Source organism: Camellia sinensis, chromosome 15 (assembly GCF_055761805.1).
Source record: "Camellia sinensis isolate YWXY chromosome 15, ASM5576180v1, whole genome shotgun sequence".
In the NCBI taxonomy this organism is placed as follows: Eukaryota; Viridiplantae; Streptophyta; class Magnoliopsida; order Ericales; family Theaceae; genus Camellia; species Camellia sinensis.
In genome coordinates this window covers 114,018,644-114,042,752 of record NC_138975.1, presented here as the reverse complement: position 1 = coordinate 114,042,752, position 24,109 = coordinate 114,018,644, and the positions used below count along the sequence as shown (strand labels likewise).

Genomic DNA, 24,109 nt, shown 5'->3' with positions numbered 1-24,109 from the left:
CACCAGAGCTCGATTTTTTAAACTTTTAGATTAACAGGTTCAAATCTAAGGCTCTGTTTGGTGGAGTTTTGGAACATTATTTGAACATGGTGTTTGTTTACGATTTTTAAAAATTAATTCCACACTCACTTTTGAAAACGCAGTCGAAAGCGGAAAAATTTGGACTAACCGATCGTCCCACCGGACGTCCTACTGGTCGTCCGAAACAGTGCAAATATATATATATATATATATATTTGCAATTGACACATGTTAATTTTTATATATTTAATAAAAAATATTTTTCGAATTTTTAAATTTTTTTATGAGCTTTAATAGAATTTTAAGTTGTGTATTTGGTTATGAGTTATAAGTTTTTGTTTCAAATATCATATGTCACATCAAAAATTTCCCACTCAATTTAAAACTCTTTTCAAAACTCATTTACCAAACAAATTTTTCACACTCAAATCATAATTCCAAAACTCACAAACTCAAAATACAACTCTATTCTTAAATCATATTTAGAAAACTCTACCAAACGCAACCTAAATCTTTCTGAATTAAAAAAAATTAATATTTCTAAAAGGATATTTATTTATTTAAAACTTACTTACTTATCCACATATTACTTATTTATACACGTATTACTTGTATATTTAATTATTTGTCCAAATGTTACTTCTTTATATTCTTATATCACCTATCTATTCATCTTTATATCCACTCAACTCCACGTATCACCAACTATCATTTGCCTGCTGGCCATCAGTGATTTTTTGACGAGTTTTCAAACTCATGTTGTTTTATAACCAAATTTAAAAAATAAAAATAAAATCAAATAACATAGGATAATAGTGGACTTTTCACCAATTTATATACTTATCTCGGTAATAAAAAAAGAAATCAATACTAATGTACCCATAATTTATAAGAAAAATGGTTGAGAGGTGCTCTAATAGTACCACTAATGATGTGGTAAGTGGGTCCTGTCCATTAATTATACTCTTTTTTTTATTATTATTATTATTTTTAAGTGGCATGATCATTGTTGAAATTATATACCCTAAAATATATGCGTCGGTAAACCATACTGCAGTGTGAATGAAGGACATAAGAATAAGAGATGAAGGGCAAATCTGCAATTTGAGCTTTGAATAGAGGGAGATTTATCAAGTTCTTGGTGGACGACATAGCTCTCGTGTGGCTATGGTGTTAGTTTTCTTGCCAGAACCGTAAAATCGAATCAAAAGGTAAAGACCCAACTCACTGATCTCATCACTGATTCTGAATTCTACCATTTTTCTTCCATTTCCATTTTCCTTGGTATGATTTGATTTGCATAATATGTTTTTTCTATGAGAAATCTTGTCATTGTTTGTGTATTTTGTTAAATTGGAGTACTTGTTGGCCATGTTTTTCCTATGCTAATTCATGGAATGAAGTGAACTGTCCAAAGTGACCAAATGTTTGGGATTTGGGCATTTCTGGATACTGGAATAACTTGTAATTTGGGGGCTCGATGTATATATGCATATATACTAGTGATTGGTGCAAATGCTATGCGATTGTAATTTTAAATTTAAGTTTTTGGACAGATGAATGAGGTAAATTGATTTGCAATTTGAGGCAGTTTGATGAATGAAAAAAACCATTTAGTAGTTATTGAATGTGGCAATTATTCGATGTGAAGGGCATTCTTCTTTTTTTTTTTTCTTAAAAAAAGCGACAATGTTCACACAGAGATGTGTTTCTATGAAGGTTTCTATGAAGGTAGAATTCCTCATATTGCTATAATTGCTAGTAATGTTTCTTATGAACTGGGATATTTTCTTTCAGCATTTACTTATGATTACAAGATTTGAACTGGGAGTTATTTGATTGGTGAAAATTCAAATATTGTATTGGAAATCTTGGTAGTGATTGGACGTCAATGTCATGACATTAGGTGACCTACCTGAATCTGTTTTCTCTGTTATACTCCATCAAGGGCCATATGCTCACTTAAATTAAGTAAATTCTGATCCTTATTTACTACACTATCCCATGTTAACGTAGGTCTTTCCCTCCTCCCTAGCGTTTCCATTAACTGTGATCCTATCAACCATCCTCGCTGTTGCCTCTATCGGTCTTCATTATACACGACAAAACCATTATAATTTGTTCCCTCTCAACTTATGTTTAGTTGGTGCTACTTTTACCATTTCACAAACAAATTTATTTCTAATTCTACCTTTCATGGTCTTGCCACACATTCACCTCAACATTTTCATCTCAGTTACATTCATTTTACTTATGTGTTATTTCTTAGTTTGTTAACATTTGTCTCATGATGCATTCCTGACCTTATAACTGCTCTATAATTTTTTTTTCCAATTATGTTGGTATACGTCGATCACATAATATGTCAAAAATATTCCTCCACTCTAACCAACCCACTTTAGTTTATGGGCCACATCATCTCCAATCTCTCAATCCTTATTAATAATTGAATCTAGATAATGAAATTGTTCACTCTTAAGTATCTCTTGGTTTTCAATTTTCACTTTTCCTCAATATTAGAAATCAAAGATAATAAATTATCTCAAAAGTGTTAATTTCTTAACCAGCTCAACTGTAAAAATTTCATTGTTCTATTGTTTGTCGTCAAATGTACTTATTTTTATTTTTATTTTTGTTTTGCATAGTTTGTTCTTATACTTATTTTTGTTACCTTGTTGGCTCAGCCACTTTCATATTTCGTGCCCTATTCTTTCTTGTAGTTTATTACCTATCTTCCTAAGATTGCATTAGAAACTGTAAGATTTCTTTATGGGGTGAAAGGACAAAACAAACAGACCTAAACACACAAATGAGGGAGTAATTGGAAAATTAAGAAAACAGAGCCTCGTAAGGAGATCGACTAGAGAGAAGGTGTCACGACCCAAACCCGCCTCTATTGGTTTAGCATCGTAACCGGCCAGTAATCCTTGGACTACCGAAGGCCTCTGAACAGATTAACAAGATTAAGGGGCTAGCGGAAACAAATACATAAATATAGTTGTCCAATGAGCTATGCTGACTTATATGAAACGGAATATTTAAAAACTTTATATACATAATCAAAAGTCATTCATACATTATATTCACACACATTACAGTATTTTAAGTACAGCCAATGACATCAAATCAAGTCTTAAATAAACAGAAAACCACAGAACTTAAACACAGGACGCTTCGGGAACCTCCACGGGAGGCACAATGGTTGGCTGACAATGGAACACAGATCCAGACAAAAGTCTTCAGGCTCGGGCTCCAGAATGCTCACCTGTACATATATATACACACAATAAGCTAAAACCCAATAAATAACATTGAGGTAAAGAGTTTAGTGAACGAAATCCGAATATATTATAAGCAGAAAATAGACCAGAGCATAATCATTCTCATATCAGAACATAATAATGGTACATCCCATAGAACACATCACAGAACGTCTTCCGACTAGAGTAACCGGTTCCGAATACCGATTAAACACATATATCACCACAATGAAGTGGCTAATGAGATCTTGTAATTACTTGTATGTCATGGACCCGCATTTTCATGTCGTCCCCCATGACTTGGGACTATCTATGGATGCCATAATAGATTTCAAACATGGAATATTCGTTCATGAAAACAGATATCATTTCAGAAATCAGAACTTATCATATTTTATTTGGAACATAATTCATATCAACATATCTTTACAGAAATGTTACTCACAGTGGTTCCCGTAAATGGTCAATCAATCCTCGAGTCTGACCTACAATCACAAAATACATAACACAAACATGTCTTATCATTACACATTCAAGTGGCCGACACGGCTTAGCTTACATTACGTTGGTTCTTGTTAATTCTTAGCTTATTACTTAAAACACACCTACTTGCATTCCCTTAACTTAGTACATTCATTCCTTAGTGTGTTTCTAATCCATAACCTCATTACTATGGCTTAATTAAGGCTTAGGAATGCCTAAGATGCAATGAGGATGCCAAAACATGCCTTGGAACTTAGGCAAATTTTCTGAAAATAAGGTCCACGCTCGAGTGTAGCTTTCCTCGCTCGAGCGGACATGCAAAATGTGAATGGTCGCTCGAGCGCACATTCCTTCGCTCGAGCGATCTGTAAACGACATGAAACTTCTGGGAGCTTGCAATTCACGCTCGAGCGGACTTTTGGTGGCTCGAGCGGACTTTTGGTGGCTCGAGCGGAGTGCACGCACTCAGAGTAGTCGCTCGAGCGTGAACTCCCACGCTCGAGCGTAGATGCAAATTCTGAAATTTCCAGATTGCACCTTCAAGCTCAAAACTCGAATTCCAACCTTCAAAACACATCTCTTGGGCCCCAAAACTTGAGATAACATAGTAAACTTTTAAAACATTAAGAATTTAGGATCATTTCATAAAATCATGGCCCAAGAGTTTGTTAAAAACTCACAATTTCAACTTAAAACATGATGAATGTTGATGAACACAACACGCATGAATTTTTCTTGTATCAAACTTCTCAAAACATGATCAAACACCACAAAACAACTTGAAACTTGATGATTTCCCTAAATGAAGATGAATTTCACACATGCAAGAGAGGATTCATGGAAATCATGCCTAATTTGTAAGAAAATGTACATGCATGCATGAATTGCAACTCAAAACTTCCAACTTCTTGACCAACATATGTAAATTACATGCAATGATCCTAACAACTCCATGAATTCATCTCTACAACACATAACTCTTTGAATTAATAGTCAAAAGCTTACCTAGAGTCTTGAATTACTCTTGTTCTAGTACAATCTTGGTGAATTCAACACAAAACCTTCAATCTCTTCCTTCCTCTCTCTAGAATTATGCTCCCTCTCTCTCTAAAATGAATTCTCAGATTTTTCCACTCAAGGGAGATGAAAGAAATGAGCTCAAATGAGCTTATTAGGCTCATATAAGCTTATGGTGCTAAAACACATTAATTAGAATATTAGGCTAACCAAACCTGACTTAATGAATTAGATTGAATCAATTTTTAATAAAATTTTCCATATGGTTCTAAAAATTCCAAATAACATATTGACGTAATCAATTTCGGTTTCAGATGCCGATAAGGCTTTCAATTTACATATTAAAGTGGAATTCCAAACAGATATTTCTATAAGTAACAGATAGAAGGACAAATATCATGCAATTTACATACTAACCCCATAATTCATTTGATCCACTCAATTAGCATCATTAAATACGGATTAGTGGCTAATTACGGATAGGGGTTGTTACAGTCTACCCACCTTAAAAAGTTTGGTCCTTCAAACTCAAGTTATCTTATATCAAAAGGAATGATGTTCATCGAAAATATAACTACAATTCTTTACAAGACAAAAATATAACCATATTCATAAATATGCTCATAACCCAATCTCGACCTTAGCTTCATACCGAAACAGAATCACAAATCAAATACAGAGATTAGGGTTTGTATCAAAACAGAGTCTTATACGCATTCAATTTTAATCAAAAACAGATTCATATACATGTTCATATTCACATTCTTGTCCAGATCAGACACAGATGTCACAATTCTTGCTTAAGCATATGTGGTGCATTCATTAGCACTAACAAATCCGATGACCCATAAAGGGACGCATATAATATGATGCTAAGGATGTCACGAATACATATCATAAATTGGACAATCATTCAGCATACAGCATATAGCATTTCAGAAAACAGAACTTATTTTGTCACACAGAAAATAAATACAGTTGGACATAATTTTATTAAGTTATTACTCTCATTACTCTTTTTTTTTTTTTTTGGGTACATCGGAAAATTTACTCTCATTACTTATATCAAGTACTTATGGGACGTCATAGATTCACACTGTTTCCATTTCCATAAGTAATTTCCCCCGTTAAGTTATAGAGATTTGATTTATTCATTTCCGAATCATTCATCCGGTCCTTGTTCAACTTGGTTTTCAATCCGGTAATCTTATTACAATTAGTCCAGGTCATCCAAAGTATAGCAGAAATACAAGGCAATTTCATACATTAACCATATAGCAGTAAACGAAATTCCGAAGTAATCATTCATATACTATTCATCAGCCTCAGTTTCCACAGATTCAATCGTACTGTGTGTCAATACTAAGCAGTCATACTGATTACATATTCCCCCAGGTAGTCAGAGTTTATAATCAAACCAGTCTGTTGTCACAAATCCCATCAATTTTGAAGTACGGTAACACAAAAGCAATTGCTCTCTAGTCAAACAAGTTCATAGTCATAACGGTAATACCGGATAACTAATCACATGTCATATGTACAGTATTCACATATTCTCCAAGCATAAATTACCAAATTCCATAATCTCATTCACGTGCTTTACCAATCGGTTACAAGCATATAGTAAGAAGCTATTCGTAATCACATAGTCTATTATTGACGGTTCACATTCTTCTTAAGGGTTCAAGATTGATTCTAATTCTCATTCAGTTAGTTTCCTTAGCAACACGGCCCTGTTATTCAATCATAAGCAATTCACAATCCCCCATAATGTAATCAATCAGATAATAGCTCTCAATAAGGGTCTCCTCAGATCAAATCAATGAAAGTTCAACCAGGTCACATTAAGTCAAGGTTCAAGCGTGAGTCATCAAACAGAAGTTCTCTTAGGTAAACAAAGGTCTCATCAAACCATAGTTCTATCACATTAGATCAGGTAAAGGTTCTAGCCTTATTATTTCCAAACGAGGTATATTAATTCTATAGTTCATACTTTATTCGCTTAGGTGCATAGTCAGTAATTCCACAATTAGTCTAAGTTCATCAATTCTCAAAGTCATATCAGAGTCATGTATCATAGTAGTTCATGTCAAAGTGTTCCAGGTCATATACAATGTGTTTCCTCTAAATAATTCTACAGGTAAATGCACAGGCATGCAGTTATTCACATCGAGAGGTAAGCATTACAGTCACTTCCCAAATGAATTTTTCATGTAAGTATAAGGTACACAATAGCAGATTGTTATACAGAAGTTTCAAATCGGTCATACAGTCGCTAAAGTATAGGCTCACTAGTCGAGTCAAACAGTCTTGTCAATTTTCAACAATCGTAGTTCACAATTTAGAGTTTATCGCTCGGGGTCTTTTAATCACACAATCCCAGAGTCATAATTCCAATGGTCAAGTTATCAACAAAAATGACATATCGATCATTCTGAGCAAAGGTACAGTCACAAATATATATATACATGTCCAGAGTCTAATAACCTTCCCGATACAGATTCACGAGGTCTATATACAGATGAACACAAAACAGTTTCCCCAGATACAATAGTTAAGGCAACTAGTCATAAGTCTACTCAGTCTAGATACAAATGTAGCGGACACAAAGAGTGTGTCGAGTTCAATTAATTAACATCCCACGCAAAGGTATAGGCATATGTAAGTCCAAACATGTTCCATATCCAATCAATAATAGTGTGTCTCCATATTTAACAGTTCGAGCGTAGTTCAACAGGTCAGTCACGATAGTTCATATCAACTAGTAAGTCTCTAAGTGTTCATTAACCACAGTTCAATCCCATCAATACTAATAGTATTACAAGCATGGAAACATACAGACATGTACGAGTTATCATTTAGGTATTCGTTCACAATTCATACGCAAAAGTTCGTCCTTCCAAACTGACATAGGTTCTCAATTTCAGAAGTTCTACACACGACGGTTCACGTATATAATTCGGGTTCATGGGTCTAATCATTCAATGATGTCAGTCAATATATAACGGTTCAGTTCAAGTTACGGTCATACAAATTTTCTCAAATTATAGTCAATCATAATGCATTCCCATGTTCGATAGTTCTAGCATAGTTCAAAAGGTCGTACCTAATAGTTCACATTGAATTGTTGCACTACGGTACAAAGATCTAACCCAACAAATTCTCGTTGTTCACAAGTCCCAACAATTCTCATAGCACAGGTGATTCATTGAGTTCATAAGGTTCCGAGCATCTCACATAAAATTAGCAAGCTTTCGAGGCAGTCAATAACTAGGGGTTCATAATCCTAATAATTCAATTGGTTCAATTTACATGTCCACAATCTATATCAAGTTAAGGAGTGTACATTTCCACACAAATTCCCATATAAACAATTGCACATAGTTAAGGTAATACCTGCGTTAGTTGTTTCAGTGTTCCGAGCATTTTCTGGAACTAGGGTGTAAACCCTTCCTTGCCTCTAAGTGTTGTTCAGATGAGTTCGTGAGCAAGATTTAGCCAAGTGCCCTTTCTGACCACATCTAAAACAAGCCCCTGATAAGCGGCGACAAATGCCCCAATGTTGTTTCCCACATTCTCTACAAATAGGTATACCATTGTTCACATTGCTTCCCCGACTTTCTTTGTTCAAAGTTATTACCCTAAATTTTTCATTCACAGAGGTCACTGAATTACTAGTCATTTCGACTTTCTGTTTCTTCTGTTTCATTCTTTCTGATTCAGTTGATGATGTTGATTTTGATATTTTCAAGGCTGCTATGTTTGCCTCAGATATTAAGGCCCTATCAAGAACATCCACGTATTTTGGCAATTTTAAGACGCCAACTCGATCAAACACATCTAAGTCCAGCCCACCTTCAAATTTCCTAGCCTTTTTGTAGTCAGTGTCTATCATGTGGGGTGCATAACGGGCTAACTCAGTAAATTTTGTTTTATATTCAGTCACAGTCATTTTGCCTTGTTTTAGTTGTTCAAATTCGGATACCTTCCTATCCCGGATGCATTGGGGAAAACATTTTTCGAAGAAAATTTCTTTAAATCTATCCCATGTCACACCCTCATTATCATTTCGTACTAACATCCACCATCTCCTAGCCTCCTCTTTGAGCGTGAATGTTGCCAACAAAACTTTCTATGCCTCAGCACATGGAAATACCTCAAATATTTTCTTAGTTTCTAAGACCCAAGCCTCGGCTTTTAACGGTTCAATACCCTCCTGAAATTCCGGTAGTTTTATCTTATTGTATTTCTGTGTCAGTGTTATCACATCATAACTAGCTGGTTCAGGTACATGTATTTGCCCTTGTTGCTGTTGTTTCAGATTTTCGATTAAGGCTTCAATCATTCTTTCTAACCGGCTAATTCTAGCATCAGAAGATTCAGATTCGTCTATATTCCTTGTCCTTTCCATTGGCTACACACAAATAGGGTGCTTATTAATATAAGGAAAGTTTTCACTGTTCTCACATTTCATTTCATATTAGACACGTTTATACTTTCATTTCAACTCAGATACAGTCACATGATCCCTCACTTTCATACGTTTATGTTCACATAGATTCCACATTCGGTATTGAAATTAACATCACATGTTATTCCACTTAACTTCTTTGATCATGCACAAAGGTTTCATTTCAATTCATTTTCAATAAGGATGTGTTCATAATAGTTCACATACACTTAAACATGGTAATGCAATATCCTTATTTCATTTCTAATACATCCTATAGCTCATATGGACACGTGTGTGCGGTACAACTCGTGCTCTGATACCACTCTGTCACGACCCAAACCCGCCCCTATAGGTTTAGCATCGTAACCAGCCAGTAATCCTTGGACTACCGAAGGCCTTTGAACAGATTAACAAGATTGAGGGGCTAGTGGAAGCAAATACATAAATATAGTTGTCCAATGAGCTGTGCTGACTTATGTGAAACGAAATATTTAAAAACTTTATATACATAATCAAAAGTCATTCATACATTAGACCCACACACATTACAGTATTTTAAGTACAGCCAACGACATCAAATCAAGTCTTAAATAAACAGAAAACCACAGAACTTAAACACAGGACGCTTCGGGAACCTCCACGGGAGGCACAATGGTTGACTGACAATGGAACACAAATCCAGACAAAAGCCTTCAAGCTCGGGCTCCAGAATGCTCACCTATACATATATATACACACAATGAGCTAAAGCCCAATGAATAACATTAAGGTAAAGAGTTTAGTGAACGAAATCCGAATATATTATAAGCAGAAAACAGACCAGAGCATAATCATTCTCATATCAGAACATAATAATGGTACATCCCATAGAACACATCACAAAACGTCTTCCGACTAGAGTAACCGGTTCCGGATACCGATTAAACACATATATCACCATAATGAAGTGGCTAACGAGATCTCGTAATTACTTGTATGTCATGGACCCGCATTTTCATGCCGTCCTCCATGACTTGGGACTATCTATGGATGCCATAATAGATTTCAAACATGGAATATTCGTTCACGAAAACAGATATCATTTCAGAAATCAGAACTTATCATATTTCATTTGGAACATAATTCATATCAACATATCTTCACAGAAATGTTACTCACAGTGGTTCCCGTAAATGGTCAATCAATCCTCGAGTCTGACCTACAATCACAAAATACATAACACAAACATGTTTTATCATTACACATTCAAGTGGCCAACACGGCTTAGCTTACATTACATTGGTTCTTGTTAATTCTTAGCTCATTGCTTAAAACACACCTACTTGCATTCCCTTAACTTAGTGCATTCATTCCTTAGTGTGTTTCTAATCCATAACCTCATTACTATGGCTTAATTAAGGCTTAGGAATGCCTACGATGCAATGAGGATGCCAAAACATGCCTTGGAACACTTAGGCAAAATTTCTGAAAATAAGGTCCACGCTCGAGTGTAGCTTTCCTCGCTCGAGCGGACATGCAAAATGTGAATGGTTGCTCGAGCGCACATTCCTTCGCTCGAGCGATCTGTAAACGACATGAAATTTCTGGGAGATTGCAATTCACGCTCGAGCGGACTTTTGGTCGCTCGAGCGGAGTACACGCACTCAGAGTGGTCGCTTGAGCGTGAACTCCCACGCTCGAGCGTAGATGCAAATTCTGGAATTTTCAGATTGCACCTTCAAGCTCAAAATTCGAATTCCAACCTTCAAAACACATCTCTTGGGCCCCAAAACTTGAGATAACATAGTAAACTTTTAAAACATTAAGAATTTAGGATCATTTCATAAAATCATGGCCCAAGAGTTTGTTAAAAACTCACAATTTCAACTTAAAACATGATGAATGTTCATAAACACAACATGCATGAATTTTTCTTGTATCAAACTTCTCAAAACATGATCAAACACCACAAAACAACTTGAAACTTGATGATTTCCCTAAATGAAGATGAATTTCACACATACAAGAGAGGATCCATTGAAATCATGCCCAATTTGTAAGAAAATATACATGCATGCATGAATTGCAACTCAAAACTTCCAACTTCTTGACCAACATATGTAAATTACATGCAATGATCCTAACAACTCCATGAATTCATCTCTACAACACATAACTCTTTGAATTAATAATCAAAAGCTTATCTAGAGTCTTGAATTACTCTTGTTCTAGCACAATCTTAGTGAATTCAACACAAAACCTTCAATCTCTTCCTTTCTCTCTCTAGAATTGTGCTCCCTCTCTCTCTAAAATTAAAAAATCTAGAAATCCCCTAGATGTTGATTTGTGATTATATATCAATTTTGAGCAGTATATAACAATCCCAATCAAACAATCAAGACAAATCAACACAACGATTTTACGTGAAAAAACCACAATTGGACACCTCCAATTGTGATAAAAAAACCACAGACAACAGCCACAAAACAATCCACTAAGAAGATATAAAAGAGTTACACAAGTATACTCTCAATTATCTAGCAAATCCACGCCCGAATTGAACCAACCTCCATGTGTCTTTTCCAACCCCGTCTTCACCTCGGAATTGTCTTGACGATGAGCCACTCCGGAATCCACCAAAGCTTGCAATCCCCGCTCGAGCGTCACTTTCCCCGCTCGAGCGGGACGACCAAAATTGGAAAATCTGAAAAACTAGATCCTATTACAACCTCGGTTTTGATCTTATTCAAAATTGTCAAAGGCACGATTCGGGTTGGATTCGCATCTAATAAACTCATAGCCTCACTGAAATAAAAGTGCGAAAACAAATACAACTGAAAGGAGTTTTGTCAAACGGGATTGCCAAGAATAAAAACCTAACAATCTCCCCATTTGGCAATGCCGTGACAAAACACACCTAACAAATAAAATCCTAAAAACCCCAACCCTTACAGCCAATAAAAACAAACTTCTTTCTCAAGGTCATGATCTGCAAAACAACTATTAGTGCCACAATCTCTAAAACAACTATTAGTCTCACAAGAGTATATGAAAAAGCAATAGACATATGACACGATTATCATGAAAAAGCAATAGACATGTGACACGATTATCTTGAAAACTAAAACTCATGAAAAAATAACTTTCTCCCCCTTTTTGTCACGAATTGACAAAGGACGCTCAATCAACTAAAGCAAGATCATAAACCACACAAGCAATGATATGATGATGTAAATATCAGGAGCATGCAAGAAGGAAATAATAAGCAAACAGCACATAACAACATGCAAAGCATATAGCCAATCTCCCTTACCAAACATATCAAAGTGTTCATGCTAAACAACTCTTGCAATGAAAAACCACACTCCCTTACCAACCCAAATCAAGATGAACCAAACTCCCCCTCACTAAAAGCAACCACAAACACTGAAAACAGTGAACAAGAAGAAAAACGACAAAAAAAAATAATACGGTGGAGCAAGCAAGAAATCTCAGATTAGTACCTTAAAACACACAAGACTATCCAAGAAGCACAATTACTAGTAAACAGAATGTGCATAGTCTGTAGAAAATTCCTCATAAAAGAAAGTGATGCATTATATGAAAAGCATAGATCCCATGAGAAAAGTGTGTGTGTGACTCTTGGAGTTCGACAAACACTAGATTCAATCCTAGTAGTGATCTGAAAGTTGGACCTCCGACAAGAAAATCTAAGCACAACAAAGGAAAGTCAAACCACTAAGAATCAAGGGGTATTTGGTGAGTAAAGGCGGAGGCTCCCCCTACATCAATGAATCTTTTCTTTTTTTTTTCCTTTTGCACATTTTTTCTTTCTTTTACATATTTTTTCTTCTTCTCTTTCTTTTTCTTTTTCTTTTTCTTTTTCTTTTTCTTTTGCACACTCATTGGCGGCTGACACGCTCAAGAGTATGGAAACCGAACCAGAGAAGCATGGATATAATAAGGATGGCCTGGTTAGTGACTCTGAGGAAGCCTTTTCCTCATGGCTGGAATACAAAGAATAGAGTGGGAAAGCCATGGAGATGCAAAAAGATGGAAGATGGTTAAGAGACTCAACATCACCCATGATATGCTAGTATAGGTCAATTCCTCCAGAAAAGCAAAAGATCAATGACAGAAGTCCATAGAGAAAAAATAATCACTAAGGCAGAAGACTCCAAAATTTGCTAATCTAAGAGTGTGTACAGAATGAGACATACTAATCAAAAAACACGCACTCCAAAATGAGTAATGATCACAGAAAGCACACATATATTACATGTAATGGATATTCTCATCAATTCCAATATGCACCAAGGACCACTCAAAAATTTCAAGCTTGCAAAATCATACTAAGAAAATCTTTTTGGATTTTTTTCATTTTTTTTTTCTTAACTAAAGCAAGACAAAAAATGAACATGCACACATTTTTTTTTTTAAACAAAACATGTCAGAAAACGAACAAGCACACATGTAATGCAAAAAAAAAAAAAAACACACAAAAACCCAAAAACTAAAATGACAAAACAAATTAACACAAGTCAAGTTTTCTCACCCAAACTGCTTTAGTACGAACAAAGTTGTGAGCATTGCGGTTTTTGGGTGGTGTCTTGACATTGTGGTTCCCTTCCCTTTCAATGGGAACCTGTCTCAACATGGTTTCCAACATCCTATTTTTAGGTCTAGGCAAATACACTCTCCCATGCAACTTATAACAATATGGGCGAATATGACCATGCATACCACAATGATGACAAATAAAAACAGGGTGTACAGGGTGTACCTTCTTTTCTTTTACCTTACCAACTCTAGGAAGTTTGAGAAGTCCATCCTTATGTTAAATTTTTTGTTCTCCCTTTCCTTGAGTTCTTGTATCCTAAGATGTAGATGCACTCTGTTTTTGCTCTTTGTTATCACCAAAGCCAATGCCACTCTTATCAGAACAAATTTGTTGAGACCCAATGATATTGTCCAAAGTCTTTGATCCTTTGTTCCAAAGACCAATGGTAGCCATAGCACACTTAAGTTCTTCCAAAGTAACTTGAGACATCTCGAGAGTTTCAATCTTTTCTTCGTATGTTGCATAGATTTGCTGTAGCTCATTCCTCTCTGTCTCACAAGTTAGGAGTTTTGCACAAAGAGCTTGTCAATTATTAGAAATCTTAAGGGCATCATTCTTAGCCTCAGAATTCTCTTTTTTTAATTTGACATTCTCACTTTCACATGCTTTGAGTTTCGTAGTGAGTTTGTCATTCAATTTGGATAAGTTAAGACACTCCTTATACAACTTTTCATAAGCTTGCTCAAGCTCTTCATCATCACTCTTCGAGGATTCATCATTAGTGGCATTCTCAACCGACCTCTTCGGATACTCTGTTCGTCCTTCAGTTTCGGAAGCTGCCATAAAGGCAAGGAATTGTTTATGTCCCTCTTCGCCTTGATCTTCGTTGTCACTTTCATTTTCATCAGATTCTGATTCATCATCTCAAGTGATGGCGAGGGCTTTCTTCTTCTTCAAACGAGTGGGGCATTCTGAAGCAAAGTGGCCAAATCCTTGGCATTCATAGCATTGGACTCTTTCAGAGTTCCCTTATATCTTTCCTTTCTCCTTCTTGGCTATAGGATTAATTTTGAGTTTATCTTTGCCTTTAGATTTATGAGTATGAGTAGATTCCAAAAGTTTAGGATTCTTTTTCAAAAAAGATTTTTTAAATTGTTTAACAAAAGCAGGTGTAATCTTGGAATCTATCTCACAATCCTCATTAAAATCCTTTTCAACTCTATGAGCACTACTATAAGCAATAGTATCTTTTTGTTTCTTTTTGAAATTCCTATGTGCTTCATAAGTTTGGAGATTTCTAACCAAGTGATCCAACTTGAAGTTGTCAACATCTTGAGCCTCCTCAATAGCCGTAACTTTTGGTTAGAACCGATCGGGCAAGGATCTCAAAATTTTTCCCACAACTTTGGATTCTGGTATTTTTTTCGCCTAAATTGAAGTTGGAATTTACAATGTCACTCAACTTCGCATAAAATTCATCAAAGGTCTCATTATCTTTCATTGAAAGGTTTTCGAAACTAGACGTGAGCCTTTGAAGTTTTGAGCATTTAACAGAAGGAGTGCCCTCATGAATAGTTTGTAAAATATCCCAAGCCTTTTTTGAGACTTTACAATTGCAAATACGACTAAACTTTTCAGGTGACAGCGCAAAAGAGAGAATTGATACCTTTACTATTCCAACTACTATTTTGGTAATCAATTGTGTCCCACTTTTCAATTGGTTTGGGGAAAGTTACTCCATCAACGGTAATTGTTGGTTCGGTCCACCCATTCATGACAGATTGCCAAACTTTTTCATCTATAGATTTCAAAAATGATCTCATCCGAGCTTTCCAAAAAGAATAATTGGATCCATCAAGTAGGGGTGGTTGAACCATAGAATTTCCCTCACGAATTGAATCCATTATCACAAATCAAACAAGATCTCATTCTCAAAGAATTTTTTTTAAAAAAAATAGAACGACCTGCTCTGATACCAATTGAAAAATCTAGAAATCCCCTAGATGTTGATTTGTGATTATGTATCAATTATGAGCAGTATATAACAATCCCAATCAAACAATCAAGACAAATCGACACAACGATTTTACGTGGAAAAACCATAATTGGACACCTCCAATTGTGATAAAAAAAATCACGGGCAACAGCCACAAAACAATCCACTAAGAAGATATAAAAGAATTACACAGGTATACTCTCAATTACCTAGCAAATCCACGCCCGAATTGAACCAATCTCTATGTGTCTCTTCCAACCCTGTCTTCACCTCGGAATTGTCTTGACGATAAGCCACTCCGGAATCCACCAAAGCTTCAGGCTCGAATTCTTCAGAATCCACCGAAGAACAACTCTCTCTTTTGTGTAGAATAAACAAATAATGCTTTGATGTATACTCTTTAAACCATGAGTTGAATACTCAATCAAGACATCAAAAAAAACTAGCAAAATATCCCCAGATAAAAACCTTAGAACCCAAAAAGAAGATCTAGAGAAGTTATACAAGTTTTGGGAGAAAACCAACTACTTATAGAAAACCAAAGTAATCCTAGTTTTGGAAGAAAACCAAATCCTTATAGAAATCCAAATTTTGAAGCTCGCTCGGTTTGCTCGAGCGTGGGACTTCCCGCTCAAGCGGAGGATTCAAAATTGTGTGATTCATGTAGGCTTCACACTCGAGCGGAAGTTTCCACGCTCGAGCACCGAATCACACCATTCAGTACTTTTTCCAGGCGAAACAGAGATGCTGTGAGCTTGCAATCCCCGCTCGAGCGTCACTTTCCCCGCTCCAGCGGGACGACCAAAATTGGAAAATCTGGAAAACTAGATCCTATTACAACCTCGGTTTTGATCCTATTCAAAATTGTCAAAGGCACAATTCGAATTGGATTCGCATCTAATAAACTCATAGCCTCATTGAAATAAATGTGCAAAAACAAATACAACTAAAAGGAGTTTTGTCAAATGGGATTGCCAAGAATAAAAACCTAACAAAAATGAATTCTCAGATTTTTCCACTCAAGGAAGATGAAAGAAATGAGCTCAAATGAGCTTATTAGGCTCATATAAGCTTATGGTGCTAAAACACATTAATTAGAATATTAGGCTAACCAAACATGACTTAACGAATCAGACTGAATCAATTTTTAATAAAATTTGCCATATGGTTCTAAAAATTCCAAATAACATATTGACGTAATCAATTTCGGTTTCGGATGCCGATAAGGCTTTCAATTTACATATTAAAATGGAATTCCAAACAGATATTTCTATAAGTAACAGATAGAAGGCCAAATATCATGCAATTTACATACTAACCCCATAATTCATTTGATCCACTCAATTAGCATCATTAAATACGGATTAGTGGCTAATTACGGATAGGGGTTATTACAGAAGGAGAGTAGGCATACAGTTGGTATATATGGTGGAAGGTAGACTTATGAGTCATAAGGTAAATCCAAGTATAACAAGTGCAATCATCAACAAATGAAATATAGTATGCGGGACCCCCTTTAGTGAGAATATGAGAAGGACCTCAAATATCAGTATGAACTAAAGAAAATGGTGTATTAAATATAAAAGTACTTTTACCAAAAGGTAAGGTTGTCATTTTGGTAAGTTTACACCCCTGACACTTGGTAAGTTGAGTAGGAAAAACTTTACCCAATATACTTGACTGAGCTAAAGACTGTAAACGGTCAGCAAACAAATGCTCTAATCTGGAATGCTACAAATAAAAAGGACTTGATAGAGAATCTAACTGAAAGAAGAAAAGGCCGTCGAAGAGGTAGTCATAGGTAGATGTAGGCTCTCCACCACATAGAGGTCTCCAACTTTATGGCCAGTCTCAATCTGCTGCTTAGACATCCGATCTTGCATAGAACAGATAGAAGAAGAAAAGATAACATTAAAACTGGAGGCATTAAGCTGACTGATAGATAATAAATTGACAAATAATTGAGGAACATATAAGATAGATGGAATAGAGACATCATACATAGCAGACGGTGACCCAATAGATATAACAAACATACCAGACCCATTAGCAACATTAATAGTGATAGGAAAGGGAGGGGGAGTACAATTTTGAAGTAAGGAGAGATAGGCAATCATATGATGAGAGGAACCAGAGTAAAAAATTTAGATAGACGAAGAGATACCTGAAGAAGACCCAAGCAAATTTGAATAAGTAGAGGAAACAACGGAAGCAGACGAGAATGGATGGGAGGTAGACAGTATATGCTAAAGCTGACCAATCTGAGCACTGAAGGAAGCTAAGTCAAGATCAAGAGCTGAAACAGGAGCAATAGAAGTGGTGGGAGAGCGAAGAGTACTCTGAAGAGGAGCACGGAACTGAGTCTAAGATTGCTGAGAAGACGAGGCAGGCAGACGTCCCTTCTTGGGATAGTGATATTTCCATTGGCTTCTCTGATGGCAGTAAGCACACTCATCTGAAGCCAGTAGCCTATTTTTGGGCCTAGCCATTTTATCATCCGTCATTGTAATGAACTAGCAAGAACAATAGAAAAAATCAAAAGAAATGAGAGCCAATACGCAAATAGGAATATCCACTGGGGTCAAAGAATAATAAGCACTAAATTACCAAGTGAATAACACCTCAGATAAGGAACCAGATGATAATACCTCATATGGGTCAAATATCCAAACCTAGTTCAGAAAGATGATCTTCACGATGTGAAGCTAAGCCAGAGAGACGATAGTGAATCAAAGCGAGAGAATGACCAACCAGACGAAGCCCTCACACACAGTCGTGATCCACGACTTACAATCCATGAAGTAGAGAGGGTTACGGTGCAGCAAAGACCACCTACGAATCAGCGTCGCGAATCAGATGACCAGATGGGTCGATTGAACGAAACAACAGATGGGTTAACTTAGATGACCAAATGGGTCAACTCAAACAGATGACTAAACAAGCCAAACCTAATCTCGAATCAGACCAATAAGAGAACCACAATCGGTGGATTGTGATTCGAACTCAGATGGGTCGTACGAATCTAGAAAGCTAAACCAGAGAAGAATCGACCTTGGCTGCTAGGGTTTTGAACATAGCTTTGATACCATGTAAGATTTTTGAATGACTTCTGTATATTCAATTGTGTTTCTAATACAAGAGTATATCGGTTTAGATAACAAACTAACCCTAAGACTGAAAAGGAAACTAGAATAATTACTCAATCCCTAACATTCCCTAAAATATGCAAAAAAATATGTACTACCATATATACATAAAACCTAATATTTTCACAACGGATTTGAGTTTGGATGTGGATTTAAATCTAAGGATTTAAATCTAAAATGCTAAGAATTAGTAGATGCATTTGGGAACACACACACACACACACACACACACACACACACACACACACACACAAACATACAATATGTACATACATATAGATAACTATATAGTGTTTGAGCTATTTGTAGAAAATCATGGAGGGGGAGAGAGAGCTGGCTCAAGCAAATCCGAACATAGCCCAAAAGTAATATATTTCTTAGGAATGACCTCAAGCAAATCTTACTATATGTTAGACATATCTGTTATGTATGAGATAATGGTTATCTTAATTTACTTGCCTTTAAGCAATTGTTGTTTTGTGGTGTGTAATTTTAAGCTCTTCCAGTGCTCACTCCTTGTTCATTAAGGTCTTCATATTGTGGTTTTGTATAGAAGGTTAAAGAGTCATGTGTAAGGACTCAAAGCCAAAGAAGTCAGGAGGAAAGGGAAAGGGAAAACAGGCAGCGGGAGGAAGTAATGATACTGCTTCAAAAGGTAAAGGAAAAGGAGCGAAGAGAGATGGACTTGGCACCTGCACATATGTCAAAGGTTGTTTCTTCCCTTTAATCTGTTTTTCACGAGCTTCTATGTTTTTTTAACTGCAATTTATCTAGTATGTTGAGTCTCTTGATTTGACTCTGGGTTTTGGATTTTGTTTTTAGCAGGGCATATCTTATGTGAGAAACAAGGGAAGATTAATGAAGCATACAAGAAGCTAGAAAAGATGGCTGGCTTAGTAATGGAGAAAAGGTTCCACCTGCTGAGTTTGCAGAGGTGATTTCCCCGTTACATTATCCATTTTCTCATTATTTTGTAACACATTTAGTTTAAAACTTCTACACTTGTTGGCCAAGGTTTTGTCGGTATCAATTTCTGGTTTTGAACTTGGAGGGGGTCATTTTTGACTCTTTCATATTTTTGTAATGATTTATGATCTTGATTGTGAACCTGATTCAATTGTATTTAGTTGGTTTTTATTTAGATATTTAATAGTTCATCATTTTCACTTAGCTACTTAATTGCTTTCAAGCCTTCTAAAATGTGCTAAATAATCATGATCTCTTCAACTTAATGATTATTATGACAGTTTTGAAGTACTACATTACAAAACCTTAGTCATTGGAAACAAATTGAATGAACACACCATGTTGAAAGTTAACTAATGGTCCATATGTTTAGGTGAGAAAATGTTTTTCTTAGTTTTTGGCATTTGGTACAATGGAAAATGAAAGTCAACAAAAAATGTCCTGTGGTAAAAATAAACCTATTGGGCGGAAAATGGTTGCATTTTTAAAAAGTGCAAAACGTTTTCCAAACTAAAGTCTTACCAATCTCACCACACTACCACCAGCAACACCACCACCACACTACCACCACCACCGCCACAACCTCCTCCACATCATCACCCCTGCTCTTGCCACCACCACCGTCACCCTATTGCCGCCTCCTTACCGCCACTAATACAACCGTTAGTACATTAGTTTTAAGGACGCAAAATGTTTTTTGTTGGAAAATGTTTTTCGCTGAAACAAAAGGAGCGTAAGAAAATGGTTCAGGTGTTCTCTGTACAATCTCCTATAGAGAATTTTTGACCGAGATATTGTCTCAGGAATATTTGAAGGAGTCATAACACTGACATCTCTGCGCTGCTTTTTTGTCCTTTTCTTCCAGCTAGCAGCAGAATATTCAGAGTGTCCATCAGGGAAGAAGGGTGGAGACTTAGGATGGTTTCCGCGTGGTAAGATGGCTGGCCTATTTCAGGATGTTGCCTTTAGCACAACTGTTGGAGCTACCAGTGCACCATTTAAATCAACGTATGCTATTTTAATTCCTGATTTTTGCTCCGCAAACCTGCTAACCACATGCTAAGCTTTATCTTATGCTGTTCATGTTGTTCAGACCGACTAAATTTGTTATGCTATTGATGATACAGGAATGGATGCCACATTATCTTGTCCTAATGGAGGAAGAATTGATAGAACTTGGCATTCAAAGTTGTGCTCTCTCGGATTATTAACCACCAAATCAAAGTAAGTATTGTGTATTTATCTGTATGAGACTTTGGCTTAATTGTGGCATGGTTTTTAGAACATAATTGACTCAATGATCCTTCAACCTTTTAGACGTTGGTTTGATAAGTATGTTTTTTTGGTAGTCCACTTTCTGTTATATAGAGTTTTGACTGCTGGATTTGGTCTTCATTGTAGTCCACTCTCTATTAAAAATCATTTGATAATCAAAGGTTTTGCATGGAATCCACTGATCCTTAGGGCATGTTTGTTTGGACGGACTGGATAAGGGGGGATTGTAATCAATCGGACAGTTAGTCTTGGGATACATTATCCCTAGACTATTTAGTTGGACTGGATTTGTATCTTAAGTTTGTTTAGTCATGTGATTAGATATGTGATTGGACTATTTTTAGTGAATCTAATGCTTGGTTAAACAGACTAGATAAGGATAAATATTCAAAAGACTATTTTACCCTTGTAATTTATAATTTATATTTCTTTTATTTTATATATGATTTTAAATTTGTGATCTATAATTTATAATTTAACAACACTAAAAAATTTTAATTTATAAGGTCATAATTTTTAATTTATTATTTTTAATTAAATTAAATTTATAATTTATATATTTTTATTTAATATATAATTTTAAATTAACAACACTAAAAAAATAATTTTATTTAATATATAAATTTAATTTTTTAACAACACTAACAAAATTTAATTTATAAGCCTATAATTTTTAATTTATATTTTTATTTAATATAGAATTTTAAATTAACAACACTAAAAAAAAGATATTAAATACAAGAGGGTCAAAAATGTAATTTAATAAGCTAATCCTATGATTTCTATCCCACCTCTATGAAATATAACAATCTAACAAATATGGAACTAATAGTCCAGAGAGACTATTACTCCGGAGCAAAAATTGGCTACCAAATAACGGACTCCATGCCCCAATCCTTCAAAACAAACATCACCTTAAGGCTATATTTGATTCACAAAACTAATAGTGAGGTATTAATAATCCTATCAAATTAGTGTGATATTTACTATCCAATTGGATTAATAGGATAAATTATCCATTGGATTAATAATCCCACCCCTACCCCATTATTAATAATCCTACAAATTTGTTGGATTAATTATCCATTAGATTAATAATACTAAATCAAAATGTTAAAACAAACATAGGATAATTGGACCCACAAATTAATAAACTCAATCACATACTCTAATCCATTCAATCAAACATGCCCTAAGTTCATACAAAAATGATGAGTAGGGGAACATAACACCTCATGTACATTTCAGAATATACAGAAAACACACACACTCTCTCTCTTATACACATTATTTAATTACCTGTTTAGATACGCGCATTTATTTGGATCACACCATTTCTTTATTTTCTTGCACATTTTTTTATAAAAAGTCAAAAAGGCTTCGTTTGGAAAGTGAGCTGACTTTTTTGGCTATTTCAACCTGGGGCTAAAAAGCCTGGTTGGGAAGGGTTTTTGACTTTTTTGGTTTTGTTTTTTAATTTTTTTGTGAGAGAAAGAATATAATGATTATGAATTAGATGTGATATTTTGTCTTATTAGACAAAAAAATTTATTTGATTTTTTATGACTATTTTAGTCAAAAAAAAAAAAAAATCTCAAAAACCACTTCCCAAACATGGGCAAAGTATACTTAATCCTAAACAATTCTATAGTTTAGGTGAAGGTGCTCTATGCAGAGTTATGCTTGTCACATGCAGGATTTTGGAGTCATCAAAGTGGTCTCTGACATGTGCCGATCCTTATCACATTATTTGGTTTTCCAAGACGAGGATAAAACTCCTGTTTGATTTATTTTTTCTTTAGCAAATTACGCTTAACCCCTTGATTAGACTCAAAATAAAGGAGACCCCATATAGCCCTGTTTGGCATGTGAATTTTTAGCTTTTTTTCAAGTTAAGGTCTTATTTGTCATAATTTAAAAAAATTAAAAAGTCAAAAAATTACTATCCTATTTAAGTTATATCATCTTATTTAAGTCACATCGTCTCTTTGCCACATCACTTCAAACTCAACTCATACCCAATTCATATTTCATAAAAAATAAAAAAATACACTTATTTAGATCATTCTAAACCATCCCTAAAATTCATAAAAAGTCAAAATAAGTTTAAATAAACAATAGAATAAAATGTCACATTAAATTCATAATCATTTCATTTTTTCTGTTACAAACATTACATGTCCCAATCCTTGGACTCCATTCAGGATGCTACCAATGCTCTATCTCATTACTGTCCCTTTGGATAAACTAGTTCTACATCCTACTGACCAAATAGGATCTGCATCTTCAGGAACTAGTGTAGATTTTTTTGCTCTCTGCAATGAGATACACATAGAAGGTGTGAGCAGACAACATCTTCTATGAAAGAGATGCGACTCTAAGGTCTAGAGTGTATACATCCTTAAAAAAAGCTACAAAATTTAATAAGTATCAATCTAAGAAGAATGGACACTTTTAAAAAGGTAACGTGTCATGCCTAACACCGACATGACACAATACTCACTAGACTCTTTCTAATACTTAGACACATAAAATATATTACAAGTTCGAATAAAGTAACTTGGAATCTAATGATAAAACAAAAATTAAGTAAATTTATACCTATTCTCCTCCTTTATACTTAAAAAATGAATATATTAGACTTAAATATTCATATATATGACATAATAATTATTTATTCATATATATAACATATCATAAATAAATAAATTATATATTTTGCAGGCATCCCTACTACGTCATGTTCTACATTTTTTAAAAAATTTATATGAACTTTTATGTGTTAGTATCCTGTCACATGTCTGTATCCATGCCCTTTAGGTATATGAATAACGACGTGAATGTAATTAAACCCCTCAGCAAAATACACAAATTCAGCCATTCAAGCACCAAAAGGAAGCTTAATTCCAAAACTTACTCACAAGTTCGTCTATGTTAACTATAAAAAAGAGA

General features: G+C 35.1%; 1 long non-coding RNA gene and 1 pseudogene across 2 annotated transcripts in view; one reads left to right on the top strand and one right to left on the bottom strand.

Annotated features, from left to right (window-relative positions):
• The window catches only part of LOC145813772 (uncharacterized), a 232,694-nt gene that overhangs the window by 87,713 nt on the left and 120,872 nt on the right, over nucleotides 1-24,109 (bottom strand). The window lies entirely within an intron of this gene.
• Nucleotides 19,147-21,373, top strand: LOC145789047 (uncharacterized; annotated as a pseudogene). The gene is made up of 4 exons (XR_014356871.1): nucleotides 19,147-19,625; nucleotides 19,739-19,850; nucleotides 20,748-20,890; nucleotides 21,010-21,373. The product of XR_014356871.1 is annotated as an uncharacterized LOC145789047 (transcript).